We start from the raw sequence: 14,360 nt of genomic DNA on the forward strand, positions 1-14,360 counted from the left end.
GGCTCGCCAGTTTTTGTTGTAGGACGTCCCACGCTGTGGCTCTTGCTTGTTCTGGTTCGGTGAGAGTTTGGGCTAGTCTGCGGATTTCTGCGCCGCAGTAGTTAAGGAAAATAGCCCATCTGCGATCGGCTTCGGCGTCCTGCATTCCCGCCGCCTCGAGGAAGATCTCGAAGGTGGCCATGTACTCGTCCCATGTCGATTTCTCGGGATCGAAGAGTTCCGGAGCCTGGCCGATCTGGATTTTGTCCATGTTGCACGCGAAGTTTCTTCCGTCCGTTCGTCGCCAGTGAAGTAGACCCAGAGACAGGGTTTGGAGCAATCGGTACTTTTATTCAGCTCAGAGAATAAGTGACAGCTCAGCAAGGTAAAGTGACAATTCAGCGAGTACCGACTGACTCTGGCTGGAGAAACCGCTCCTTTTATATATTTGCGGTTCCCGCCAAAGCCAGAGCCGGCCGCGTCTGAGCCAATCAGGAGCGACTTCCTGCTTGGGCTCAGACAGCGCCGAAAGAGGAACAAACTATTTACAGAGTTACAAGGTAGCCATTACAGGATACAACACTATCCAATCTGACTTGACAATCTGATGCTTTGATTGGAAGAGTCAAATCCAGTTATCCATTTTCCCCAGTTCATTTAAAAAAAAAAAGAAATTCTGCATTCATATTGAGTCAGCCACGTCGGATTCCATCTGCAGTGTGTGATAGATGCCATTCATAAAGTCAGTTTGGTCCAAAGGTTCTAGAACTGTCTCCAAACTGAATCAAAATGAAGAAATGGTGATTAGGAAAATGCTAGGTTGTGTCAAATTCAGCACATGAATTACAGAATAAACAAAATAAAGACTATTACACAGTTTGGGGAAAACTATATAGTTGGATAGAAAAGAAAAAAGAATCGAATTAACGTCTAAGGACAGGAAAGAATAGTTGAAAACAGAATTGTAACATATTGAGTTGATTGACCTTGTGCTCGTTTTATGATTGTAAGTATGTTTATTTCTATGTTGTTTTGTTTTTCATTATTAAAATAAAAATTAAAAATAATTGAAATAAAACAAACAAACAAACTCCGGAACCGCCTTCTACCGCACGAATCCCAGTGGCCGATAAGGTCCCACAGAGTTGGCCTTCTCTGGGTCCCGTCGACCAAACAATGTCATTTGACGCGCCCCAGGGGAAGAGCCTTCTCTGTGGTGGCCCTGGCCCTCTGGAATCAACTTCCTCTGGAGATCAGAACAGCCCCCACCCTCCTTGTCTTTCGCAAGTTACTTAAGACTCACCTATATCGCCAGGCATTGGGGAACTAAGACATCTCCCCCAGGCTTATTATATTTCATGTTTGATGTGTGTTCTGTCGAGCTCTCTGGTAGAATCCTCCCAAAAATGCACAGATACAATTTCAGACACACACACGTTTGAAAATTCAAAACAATGTTCTTTATACGAAAAATGCAAATAAACAGAGCACTCTTTTGGTATAGCAAAGAGCACTTGTCTCCAAACAAATTGGTAATTTGTACAAGTCCCTTATCAGTTCTGAGATACTTAGCTTGCAGCTGTGTGGCAATTCACAGTCCTTCTTCTTTCACAAAGTGAAACACACTTTGCTCTGGTTTAGTTTCAAAGCGGGGAAAAATCAGCACACAAAGATCAAAGTAAGCAAAGCAGTCACGAAACACAAGGATCAGATAATCCTCCACAATGGCCAAACCCACAGGCTGCTATTTATAGCAGCCTCACTAATTACCACAGCCCCACCCAACCACAGGTGGCCTCATTTTCTTTGATAATAATCTCTCAGTTGTTGCTGCCTATGCATCGCTTTCCGCATGCATGGCTGTATCATTAACTCTTGTTCCGAATCCAAGGAGGAGCTAGAGAATTGATCTCCTTCTGAGCTGTCTGCCACACTCTCCTCCTCCCTGTCACTCATGTCTTCTTGGTCAGAGGAGCCTTCTTTATCAGATTCCACTAGGGGCAAAACAGGCCTGCAGCATGTGGATGTCTCCCCCACATCCACAGTCCTTGGGGCAGGAGCTGGGCCAGAGCTAACCACAACAGATGTGTATGTGCTGTATGGTTTTTAATTGTTGAGGTTTTTATATATTTTATTATTAGATTTGTTCCATTGTTATACTGTTTTTATTACTGTTGTGAGCCGCCCCGAGTCTTCGGAGAGGTGCGGCATACAAATCTAATAAATTGAAATTGAATTGAAATTGAATCTCCAAATCAAAGCTTCATATCTTTCTAACAACTTCCATGTGGTGTAAATACAGAGAGCAAACAATCTTAGCTCGCAAAGCCAGAATACTGTGGAACTCCTAGCACTTTTAAAGACGCCACTTCCAATATTCTTATAGAAGGGCTTTCAAATAGATTTCCTATTTCTCAGCTAGTGCAACAGGATTGCCATAGGATGGCACTAGAGAGCTGCCTACTAGTGTTCTTATTCTTATAATTAAAGGTGAACTTCAACAGGGAAAAAGTTGCTTTGTATTTAAAGGTGCAATTTTATCATTGACACTTTGAAGTGGTATCAGTCGATTTTAATGGGATTCTGTGGCTGTCCAAACGATGTTGTCTTTTACATTACATAAATTTGAAATAAACACCTAGAGATGTAAATAGATTGAAAGTTTATAGATGGCATAATTTTGGTAGGTCCTTACCTTGCTTCAGACCCAGAATGGCATGGGATTCTACAACGCCTTTGGTTTGGGCTTCAAAGACCTCCAGAATTTATTTTTAACATACATAATTGAAAGAAGGCTTTTGAAAATTCATGACTGAAAAATAATAAACTAATAGAAAGCAAAAGTGAATTAAATTTAGGGATTGTCCTGAGTTAATGATAGTAATTGTAGGAGTACAGCTTCAGAATAATAATAATAATAATAATAATAATAATAATAATAATAATAATAAGAAGAAGAAGAAGAAGAAGAATTTATTAGATTTGTATGCCGCCCCTCTCCGAAGACTCGGGGCGGCTCACAACAACAATAAAAACAATATTCTAGCGAAAACAAATCTAATATTAAAAGCACATAAAAACACTATCATATTTAAAAACCAAACAACACATATATATCCAAACATAAATATATAAAAAAAGTGTCATTCAAAAACAAAATATTATGGATTTTTGTCAATACTTCTGGAAGAATTTGAATTGCCTACCCTTATTTAGGTTTTCCATTCTTTCCTGGGTTCTAAGGGACCATTCATTGGAGATCTAGAAGTCTTCTATTCAAGCATGAGGATTAAACAAGAGTCTATGGATGCTCATCTCATTTGATTTAAACTTCAGAGTTTAATTTTGGTTTAGACTTCAGAGAATAATCAGAACTGCAGAAAAAACAATTGCTGCCAATCTGCCTTCCATTGAGGACCTGAATACTGCACGAGTCAAAAAGAGGGCGGTGAAAATATTTACTGACCCCTTGCATCCTGGACACAAACTGTTTCAACTCCTCCCCTCAAAACATCACTACAGAACACTGCACACCAACACAACTAGAGAAAAGAACAGTTTCCCCCCCGAACACCATCACTCTACTAAACAAAAAATTCCCTCAACACTGTCAAACTATTTACTACGTCTGCACTATTATTTCTACTAGTTTTTTCTCATCATTCCTATCACCCATTTCCTACCACTTAGGACTGTATGACTGTAACTTGTTGCTTGTATTCTTAAGATTTTTATTAATATTGATTGTTTCCTCATTGCTTATTTGACCCCTATGACAATCATTAAGTGTTGCACCTCATGTTTCTTGACAAATGTTTCTTATTCTTTTATGTACACTGAGAGCCTATGCGCCAAAGAAAAATTCCTTGTGTGTCTAATCACACTTGGCCAATAAAGAATTCTATTCATTTAGTAGAGCTCCGCCTCCGGAATCTCTTCGTGGGAGGGATTCCCCGTTCGGGTTCGGGTTCGGGTTTGGTTCGGGTTCGTCCGAATTTGCCGAACCCGAACACCGTTGGGTTCGCCCATCACTAGTGAAGACGGCACCGCAAGGGACTAGCGAAGACAGCACTTCCCGCAATTGTCGGGTCATTACCAGAATGGCACACTGGACCATACCAATAGGAACTCACCACTAGCTTCATTCCAGAAAATACAAAGTCTGAATGAGATGTTTTTCAACTACAGTATGTTGTATTGGGTTGAGGTGCGTTATTTTCATTTGAGATTTCCTAGAATCAGTAACATTTTATGGAATCCTGACCAATTCAACTGGACACAGCTTTGTTTAGGCTATGATCCTGTACCAATCCCATCAATTTCTCCAGCATAGAATCTGATCCAGCAGATGTTCTGTTGAGCTCTCAGGTAGAATCCTCCCAAAAATGCACAGATACAATTTCAGACACACACACGTTTGAAAATTCAAAACAATGTTCTTTATAATGAAAATTCACTTAAACCAAGCCCTCTTTTGGGATAGCCAAGAGCACTTGTCTCCAAACAAACTGGTAATTTGTACAAGTCCCTTATCAGTTCTGTGATACTTAGCTTGCAGCTGTGAGGTAATTCACAGTCCTTCTTTTTTCACAAAGTGAAACATACTTTGCCCTGGTTTAGTTTCAAAGTGGGGAAAAATCAGCACACAAAGGTCAAAGTCAGCAAAGCAGGCACAAAACACAACGATCAGATAATCCTCCACAATGGCCAAACCCACAGGCTGCTATTTATAGCAGCCTCACTAATTACCACAGCCCTACCCAACCACAGGTGGCCTCATTTTCTTTGATAATAATCTCTCAGTTGTTGTTGCCTATGCATCACTCTCCGCATGCGTGGCTGTATCATTAACTCTTGTTCCGAATCCAAGGAGGAGCTAGATAATTGATCTCCTTCTGAGCTGTCTACCACACTCTCCTCCTCCCTGTCACTCATGTCTTCTTGGTCAGAGGAACCTTCATCAGCAGATTCCACCGGGAGCAAAACAGGCCTGCAGCATGTGGATATCTCCCCCACATCCACAGTCCTTGGGGCAGGAGCTGGGCCAGAGCTAACCACAACAGCAGATAAGAATTTGGAGGTTTGGTTGCCTTCACAAGAATAGAGTAAGATGTTGCAGCCTTATCATTTATGGGAGTTATTTTTCTGGATCACTTAAGGTCTGTATAATTCTTACTGCCACTGGTAAAATTGGTCTCTTATTGTCTAATCTATGAGGTTCTCCTTCCAGAGGTCATTCGGAATCTAACTTGTGTGATCTATCTGTGGCCCTTGGTGTGTTTGTGTTCCTTTCAAAGCTTTTCTGAACATTGCATTGGAGAATATGACAATAGGAAATAAATGGATACCCAAGGCGTCACATTCATATTAAGTATAATTTAGATGTCTGGCCAAGCTGTTCTTTTCTTCTGGATTCACTTACTTTTTGCTCCTCTGGCAAGCTGTTTAAGGACAGACCTCAATCTAAACAAGATTGGAAATCTAGATATACTACTTAAGGAAAACACAGAGAAAACTAACCAATTGGCTTTTCTACATACCCTGTTTCCCCGAAAATAAGACGTACCCCGAAAGTAAGGCATGTCAGAGGTTTTGCAGAATTTGCTAATATAAGGCACCCTCCGAAAATAAGGCGTAGTCAAGTTTACATACGGTACGGTGGAAAAACATACTGTACCATTCAAAGCTGTTCATAGCGGTACCGTAATAATGTGGCGTCCCCTGCTGGCCCCTTCCATCGCTTTGTACCGTCCAGTACAGCAGACACAATCTGCTGCTGTCTCACCGCCATTACAGTCTCCACTACAGTGCGTAGACTGTAGTTCCTCTGGTGGCCGGGAGCTGCAATAGCGGGAGTATACTGTTGTACCATATAAGTGCTATCATTTGTGTGTGTGGGTGCCATACTGACAGGTACCATACTGTAATCAGTGTACCGTACGGTACACTTTCTTTGGGGGTGTCAGCTTTTCTGCCTGTGAATTTGTCTTATTTGAGAAATATACAGCACCCCCAAAAAAATAAGACGTAGCACAACTTTTGGAGCAAAAATTAATATAAGACAGTGTCTTATTTTCGGGGAAACACGGTAGTATAGTGTGGTGTGGTATGGTGTGAAGTGGTGTGGAGTGGAATGGAGTGGAGTGGAGTAGAATAGAATAGAAACATAGAAACATAGAAACATAGAAGTCTGACGGCAGAAAAAGACCTCATGGTCCATCTAGTCTGCCCTTATACTATTTTCTGTATTTTATCTTAGGATGGATATATGTTTATCCCAGGCATGTTTAAATTCAGTTACTGTGGATTTACCAACCACGTCTACTGGAAGTTTGTTCCAAGGATCTACTACTCTTTCAATGAAATAATATTTTCTCATGTTTCTTTTGATCTTTCCCCCAACCAACTTCAGATTGTGTCCCCTTGTTCTTGTGCTCACTTTCCTATTAAAAACACTTCCCTCCTGAACCTTATTTAACCCTTTAACATAATTAAATGTTTCGATCATGTCCCCCTTTTCCTTCTATCCTCCAGACTATACAGATGGAGTTCATTAAGTCTTTCCTGCTACGTTTTATGCTTAAGACCTTCCACCATTCTTGTAGCCCGTCTTTGGACCCGTTCAATTTTGTCAATATCTTTTTGTAGGTGAGGTCTCCAGAACTGAACACAGTATTCCAAATGTGGTCTCACCAGCGCTCTATATAGCGGGATCGCAATCTCCCTCTTCCTGCTTGTTATACCTCTAGCTATGCAGCCAAGCATCCTACTTGCTTTTCCTACTGCCCGACCACACTGCTCACCCATTTTGAGACTTTCAGAAATAGAATAGAATAGAATAGAATAGAATTCTTTATTGGCCAAGTGTGATTGCCACACAAGGAATTTATCATGGGTGCATACGCTCTCAGTGTACATAAAAGAATCATGAGGTAGAACACTTGTCAAGAACCATGAAGTACAACACTTAATTTTCTCAGGTGGTAACGAATTTTAAACCAAGGGCCAAATTTAGCTACTGATCCTGAGGTCCTTTATGGGTTCAAAGGCTGCCTTTCTCGAAAGTGTACGCAACTTGGAGAATCATAGCACGGAGGCTAAGAGAATCATACCACGGATGGCTAAGAAAGACATCACAAGAGCACAAGAGAAGAGGCCTACAATTTGTGTGTGGGTGCGTGGGTGTACTTGTACATATGTGCTAAGCAGAGCCGGGCGTGCAGTTTGCAAGGAACAGAAAATTACCCATATATTTTCTGGGCACATGGCTGCATTGTCTACATGACAGAAGGAGGGTTTGCTAGCATCCCCATTTACTTAGGTGCCGATGAAAAGTGTGAGGCTGTTGACCATATGCACTGCAATAGCACATCAGAATTGCTTGTCTAGCTGGTGGCATGATTGGGAAATGTGTAGCTTCTTCTCTGTTTACAGCAACACTGTTAACTGACTGCAAGCCAAACACTTCAGATTCTGCCTTTCTTGGGGATTGGCGAAGAGATGCCAAGAGACATTTTCTTATTTGGCTTCTTCAATATCTCATAACATTATTTATGTAGGTGTCGGGCAAGATACCTAAGGAGGAGGGGGGAAAATGCAATTGCAATCCGAGCCAATGCTTTAACAAAAATAGAGAAAGGACCCCAAATACAGGACAGTAATGAGAAGATCTGATTTTGCACGATAGATTTTAATTATATAAACATTATTCACAAGGATAAAATAGTAAAAAGGTCAGAAAAAAAATGAAAATGTTTCTCGAAGAACTAAAAAAAAACCCTGTCATTTTGTGATAGTGGAGAGTTTTATATTAAAAGTTTTTTTTTTAAAAAAAAGATTAAAAATGATGGATGGCAGGGAGGATTCTGTTGGGAAATCATTTTGGTACTGTTGGAACTCCACTGTTGGTCCCCTTTTGAATAGCAGAAGAACAAGGCATTTCAGGAAGGGCTCTTAAGATTCTGGTGTATATGATTCGACACAAAAATATGTAACCCTTCCCTGGTGCAGAGCTGAAGGATTGGATACTGTAGCCTAGAGGATAATTCTCTGCCTTACAAGGTTGCAGGGTGTTAATGTCTGAGATGCGATATGGGTTCCAAACAGATGAGCTGTATTCGAGGATGGGTCTGGCAAAAGTTTTGTAAGCTCTGGTAAGCAGTGTGAGATTGCCTGAGCAGAAGCTACGTAGGATTAGTTTACAACTCTTGAAGTCTTCTTGGCTATATTGTTGCAGTGGGCTTTGGCACTTAAATCTTTTGTTATAATAATAATAATAATAATAATAATAATAATAATAATAATAATAATAATTTATTAGATTTGTATGCCGCCCCTTTCCGTAGACTCGGGGCGGCTCACAATACAATAAAAACAGTTTATAACAAATCAAATAATTTACAATTTAAAATATTTAAAAACCCCATTATTAAACAGACATACACACAAGCATACCATACATAAATTGTATAGGCCCGGGGGAGATATCTCAGTTCCCCATGCCTGACGACAAAGGTGGGTTTTAAGGAGTTTGCAAAAGGCAAGGAGGGTAGGGGCAGTTCTAATCTCTGGGGGGAGCTGGTTCCAGAGAGTCGGGGCTGCCACAGATAAGGCTCTTCCCCTGGGGCCCGCCAACCGACATTGTTTAGTTGACGGGACCCGGAGAAGGCTCACTCTGTGGGACCTAATTGGTCACTGGGATTCGTGCAGCAGAAGGCGGTCTCGGAGATATTCTGGTCCGATGCCATGAAGGGCTTTAAAGGTCATAACCAACACTTTGAATTGTGACTGGAAATTGATCGGCAACCAATGCAGACTGCGGAGTGTTGGTGTAACATGGGCATACCTGCAGCTGCATTCTGCAGTATACCAAGGTTTTTAACCGAGTGGGGATTATCTGTGATAATTTGATTATTCAGTTTGTATTGTTGCACTATATAAAGGAAAAGATAGCAAGAGTGAAGACAAAATACCAGAAAGGCTATCTTTTAAAAAGACCTTGGAAATGCTTTTGAAAAGCTCGAGATGACAGTAAGCAAACTTTGGGACATAGTTTTATGTGAAACAGGAAATGCAGATCAGACTTTTGATCTTCAGTAGTTCATTGAAAAAATGCACAAATATGAGAACATTTATTGTACATTTGTTAATTTAGAAAAAAGCAGACGGTGAGTATAGAGTTGAATGCAGGTTACTGAATGTGACATATGCAGTATATGCTGCAAAGGAAATAAAAGGGGCGAGCAAGAATTAAATGCTTAGCAAATGATGCAAAAGTAAGCATGTGTGATGTGCGATATTCTCTTTTGCTGTTTAACACATTCATAGATAAATGTGTAAGGAATAGCTGTGGTTATTTATTTATTTATTTGTATGTTTCTTTTTTCTTTATTAATTTTTTTTTGCCACCCCTTCTTGCCACGAGGTTGTTGCTTGGGGATGTGAATGTGTTTGTATGTTTACAGGCAGACAATGCCATCACATCAGCTGAGATCCCAAATTAGTACCAGTTAATATTGTACATGCAGTGGAGAATATATATCTCAAATGTAATATACATATATATATTAAAAAAACAGGTATTTGTGCTGGATAGTGAGTGCTGACTGGGTAATTGCAAGTTATACATACAGTAAATGATGAAAATTTTGAAGAGGATGATGAATTGGGGAAATGGAATAATTTAAGATATGCCAATGTTGATAAAAAGGTACTACATGTTCGGCAGTGAGGCATGGCTGTTTGCCAAAAGGACATTTCTGTTTCTGTCTACACTATGCTATGGAAGTGAGAATTGGCTGTGTTGGGAGAAACACAAAAATAAGTTGAGTGTTTGAAGAATGAGGGACTTAACGTCTGCAAGATAAGAGAGGGTTAAATATTAAAATGTACTGAAGCCTTGCAAAAGTAGGACTGACAAGGAGAAAAGAAGAACAGTGATATAGTTAAATCGTTTAGAGAGAATGAAATGAAGATCAAATTGAAAAACAAAAAAGAAAAAGATTTTTATTTGTCAGTTCTATGATTATAATTCTCTGTCCATCTGTGTCTGTCTGCCTGTCTGTCTATCTAATAATAATAATAATAATAATAATAATAATAATAATAATAATAATTTATTAGATTTGTATGCTGCCCCTCTCCGAAGACTCGGGGCAGCTCACAACAGTAATAAAAACAGTATAACAATGAAACAAATCTAATAATAAAAATTATATAAAAGACCCCAACTGTTAAAAACCATACAACACATACATACCAAATATAAAATATAAGAAAGCCTGGGGGAGATGTCTTAGTTCCCCCATGCCTAGCGATATAGGTGGGTCTTGAGTAACTTGCAAAAGACAAGGAGTGTGGGGGCTGTTCTAATCTCTGGGGGGAGTTGATTCCAGAGGGCCAGGGCCACCACAGAGAAGGCTCTTCCCCTGGGGCCCGCCAAATGACGTTGTTTGGTCAACGGAACCCAGAAAAGGCCAACTCTGTGGGACCTTATCGGCCGCTGGGATTCGTGCGGTAGAAGGCGGTTCCGGAGGTATTCTGGTCTAGGTATCTATCTATCTATCTATCTATCTATCTATCTATCTGTCTGTCTGTCTGTCTATCTATCTATCTATCTATCTATCTATCTATCTATCTCTGTCATCATCTATTGAGTGATGGCTCATCTTTTTGATCATGACAGTGTTACTATGCCCAATGCAAATATAAATCTCATTTATTTAAAAAGGTTTTGAAGTTCCATTTCATCAACCGGGAAATATATTTTCTGCAGAATGGATTGCCCTCATCAGGTTGTGTCTTTTCAACTTCCTGCTCTCTCATCCCCTTTTCTTCTCCTTTTAGTGAGGCCTGAGACTGAGGTGGAACTCCACCAACTCTAAGGATTGTCACTTCTTCAGAAAAGTGTTGTTTTTGCATGCCTTTTGCATTATTGCAACTGACGAGTCGAAGACACTGTCTGATGTTAATTCTCCGCCTGGCTGCCAATTATAATCAGAGCTAGTCAAAATAAACAAATTAAACAAATAAACATGTCAAAACAGCTCACACATAGTAAAAAAAGAAGCCAAGACTGCACTTAGTGTGGCAGGAAAAAACGTTAGGGCTGCATAGTGTAAAACGATCTGTTGCATTCTTCACCTTTGTCAAGAAAAAAGGGAAGAAAAGGGATCCTGAGTAGAGCTGAGCTTCCTTCTTTTTCTGCTCCTTTCCCTCATAGGTATATTATATATACCGGGGGTTACTGCTCACAGTCACTCATGCCCTCATTACCTCGAGGCTCGACTAATGTAATGCTCTCTACATGGGGCTATCTTTGAAAAGTGTTCGGAAACTTCAGGTCGTGCAGAATGCAGCTGCGAGAGCAGTTATGGGCTTTCCTAAATATTTATTTATTTTATTTATTTATTTATTAGATTTGTATGCCGCCCCTCTATGTAGACTCGGGGCGGCTCACAACAATAACAAGAACAATGTAAGAACAAATCTAATAATTTAAAAAACACTAAAAACCCCATTATTAAAAGCAAACACACACACAAACATTCCATGTATAAACTGTATAGGCCCGGGGGAGATGTGTCAGTTCCCCCATGCCTGATGGCAGAGATGGGTCTTAGGAACTTTACGAAAGGCAAGGAGGGTGGGAGCAGTTCTAATCTCCGGGGGGAGCTGGTTCCAGAGGGTCGGGGCCGCCACAGAGAAGGCTCTTCCCCTGGGTCCTGCCAAACGACATTGTTTAGTCGACGGGACCCGGAGAAGGCCCACTCTGTGGGAGCTAACCGGTCGCTGGGATTCGTGAGGCAGAAGGCGGTCCCGGAGGTATTCTGGTCCGATGCCATGAAGGGCTTTATAGGTCATAACCAACACTTTGAATTGTGCCCAGAAATTGATCGGCAACCAATGCAGACTGCGCAGCCCCGGCCCTCTGGAACCAACTCCCCCCAGAGATTAGAATTGCCCCCACCCTCCTTGCCTTTCGGAAGCTTCTTAAAACCCACCTCTGGCGCCAGGCATGGGGGAATTGAGATACTCTTTCCCCCTAGGCCTTTACAATTTTATGCATGGTATGTCTGTCTGTATGTATGTTTGGTTTTACAATAAGGTTTTTTAACTGTTTATATTGGATTGTCCTATGCTGTTTACTACTGTTGTTAGCCGCCCCGAGTCTACGGAGAGGGTGGCATACAAATCCAATAAAATCAAATCAAAAATCAAAACAAATATCACCAAAGATGGAATGAAGATTATATATCTACAGTAGAAAAATGTATCTTGAAACTAATGGATTAGCAGAGATGGCAAAATGAACTGCTTTGTGTAGAGGCAATTTTTTTTTTTGCAATTTCGTCATCATTGTTGGATTTTATTGGTATTATATTATAATTATTACTCTGTTGGTTTGCATGTTCATTGGGAGTTTCTGTACTGGAGACGAAATTTTTGTGTTTCAAATCATTTCTACTCTACTCTACAGAAGAATAAAGTTTTGACTTGAGGAATTTGAGAATTAGACCTGATTTGATCAGATAAACATTTTGCTTTTTAAAAAATATATGGTGATTCATATTTGTCCATTTGTTATGTGTTAGGTTAAAATTAAGAAAAGAATATAATGTGAATATTGATTTTAAGGATGTTTGTTATTATTTTAAGCTAGTTGAAATAATAAGCATTTAAATTTGAGAGAGTTGGATATATTGTATTACTATCTCGCCGTTGAAATAAATTGAAGGTCACTTTTGTTGTAAATTTGTTTGATGATTCTGTGCTGTGCTGTTCTTAGAATTAATAAGTGGAAGGGTACAACTTACCCAGTAATGGGCAGCCAAAATTTTAACTGCCAAACGGTGGGTGTGCCTTATTTTGTGGGTGTGGCTTAATGGTCATGTGACTGGGTAGGAGTGGCTTGCCGGACATGTGACCATGTGGGAGTGGCTTGAACGATCATCATCGTTCAAGTGAACTGTTAAGTCCTCGACTTACAACCTCACCAGTGTCGCTCTCTCGGGTGACAATTTGCTTCGTGTTTCCTGCACTCTCCTTCCTTGGTCGTCTCCTGTCTCAGGCTGGGTAGCTAGGCGAATGGGTGTCAATCAACTGTTGAGAAAAAAGGGGGCGGAAAGGCCCCCCTGCAACTCCTTCCAGTGCTGATCTCCCTACCGCTTTCCGAGGAGGAGGAAGAGGATGGGAGGGTGGGGATAGTCAGCTGGAGTTGGGCACATAGCTTCATTTCTGCCAGTGGAACTGTGTTCCATTCCATCCCGCCTGTTGCCCACCCCTGACCTTACCCTAATTTTGTGTGGGTGACCACTCTTGGAACAGAATACTGGATTCATAGAATATAGAACATAGAATAATAGGGATGGGAGGAATTTCAGAGGTTTTCTGCCATGTTTTCCCCAAAATAAGACCGTGTCTTATATTTTTTTGAACCCTGAAATAAGCGCTTGGCCTTATTGCCAAGCACCCAAAAGCCCAATTGGACCTTGGAAATGCTTTTGAAAAGCTCGAGATGACAGTAAGCAAACTTTGGGACATAGTTTTATGTGAAACAGGAAATGCAGATCAGACTTTTGATCTTCAGTAGTTCATTGAAAAATGCACAAATATGAGAACATTTATTGTACATTTATTGCCAAGCACCCAAAAGCCCAATTGGGCTTGTTATCAGGGGATATCTTATTTTGGGGGAAACAGGATAGTTCAACTCTCCACTCAAGCAGGAAACCCTATATCTCCCTGGGTCAATTGGGCAACCTCTTCTTGAAAACCTCCAGTGCTAGATCATCCACAATTTCCAAAGATAAGCCATTCCACTGAATCAGTAACTCTTTGGCTGATTAATACTAATTAATATTAATAGTCATAAGTAATAAATGCAATAAAAATCAACTGAGTGAAATAAATTAATAAACAATTATTTATTATAAGCCAAATGAGCAATTAGTTTATTTCACTGAATCAGTACAATATTTATCTCCTTGCTTTCAGTTACAAAAAATGAAAGCAAAAATCTTATAGTTTGCTAACTGCTTGACTTCGTTGTCTGTCCAAAATGAAATAAGGACAATATTGTATCCTGCTTTTCCCTACTATTTTGGGCCTCTCACCCATCTACTGCATGATCAAGATATCTGATCCATTGTAACCCTGTCCACCCTACTGGGATAAAGGGTTTGAGACCTAGTGTGAAAAGTCATGATATGACTTGTACCTCTGCCCCAAACGAAGGCAAATGAAATATTAAAGACCTTCAACCGATCAAGGAAATAAAAATCTATACAAAACAGACTACCAATAAAGACTAGGATTAGCTGGCTGGAGAATTTATTTTATTTATTTTATTTTATTCATTTGTCCAATACACAAATACATAG

This window comes from Erythrolamprus reginae, chromosome 12 (assembly GCF_031021105.1).
Source record: "Erythrolamprus reginae isolate rEryReg1 chromosome 12, rEryReg1.hap1, whole genome shotgun sequence".
Lineage (NCBI taxonomy): Eukaryota > Metazoa > Chordata > Lepidosauria > Squamata > Dipsadidae > Erythrolamprus > Erythrolamprus reginae.